Below are 1,106 nucleotides of genomic sequence, written 5' to 3'. Positions count from 1 at the left end.
CACATGTAGTTTTGAAGATGCATTACCGTAGGCGAATAAGCGATATGTTAAGTTGAATTGAGCGAAAATCCTATGATAATTTCTCTATGTAAATTAAAATTTGGCGATACCTTCCTCTGTTAAGAACACTTTGGTAAAGAACTTTTTTTTTTTCTTTCGTTCAATTAAGAATAAGAGAAGACGTTAAGCTAACACGATAAAATAACGATAGACATGCATACATATAGGGTGTCCCAGAAAAAGTGTCACAGCCGAAAGGAAGTGATTCTGTAAGTGTTTCTGAACAACAATTTCCTTTGGCGAAATGCAAAATGAGGCATGGTTTTTGAATTATTAACGAAGAACAGTGACCAATGAGAGCACGTATAGAACTCGCGCTAAGCCATGGGCGAGGGTCACGACTCGAGCCGACACTCTATTGGCTAAGCGCGGCCTGCACGTGCTCTCATTGGTCAGTGTCTTTCGTTAATAATTCAAAAAGCATGACTCACTTTGCATTTTGCCAAAGGAAATTGTTGTTCAGAAACACCTCCAGAATCACCCCTTTTCGGTTCTAACACTTTTTCTCAGACACACTTTATATTTCGTAAGTATAATAAATTCTTATGATCGAGAAGTTTTACCATGCTGCACGATCGTTCAAAGGAAAACTTCGTTTGCCTGTTTCTATTGCTATGTATAACATTTGATTGTCTTTACATTATATTAGTCGCATATTCATAAGCTAATCTTGTCTATTATATTTATACTAATACTGACGATGAATAAGTTAGATTTCGAAACGAATGTATCAGTATTACTATTTTTCCGTAGAAGATAAAGTGTTGAAGACGGTAATCACTGTGAATGGAAGAAGTATCGAGATGGAGAATTCATAGAAATTGATGTGAGGTGAATTTCCCAGGAGTAATTCGATAGACAAGAAATATATAATCGTATGAATTAATGGTAAACTATAGTCGAGAGCAATAGATATAAAAATGAATTTTACCAAATTAAACGTTTTTCGTATTAATAACAGCTAGTCGTTTGAATTAGCTTTCCGAAGATATGTTTTGATATTATACTATACATATTTGTGAAAGACAAAATATTCAATCTAATAC

Source organism: Ceratina calcarata, unplaced genomic scaffold, assembly GCF_001652005.2.
Source record: "Ceratina calcarata isolate Rehan_Ccalc_2016 unplaced genomic scaffold, ASM165200v1 scaffold517.2, whole genome shotgun sequence".
Classification (NCBI taxonomy): Eukaryota; Metazoa; Arthropoda; class Insecta; order Hymenoptera; family Apidae; genus Ceratina; species Ceratina calcarata.
This window is presented reverse-complemented; position numbering follows the sequence as displayed.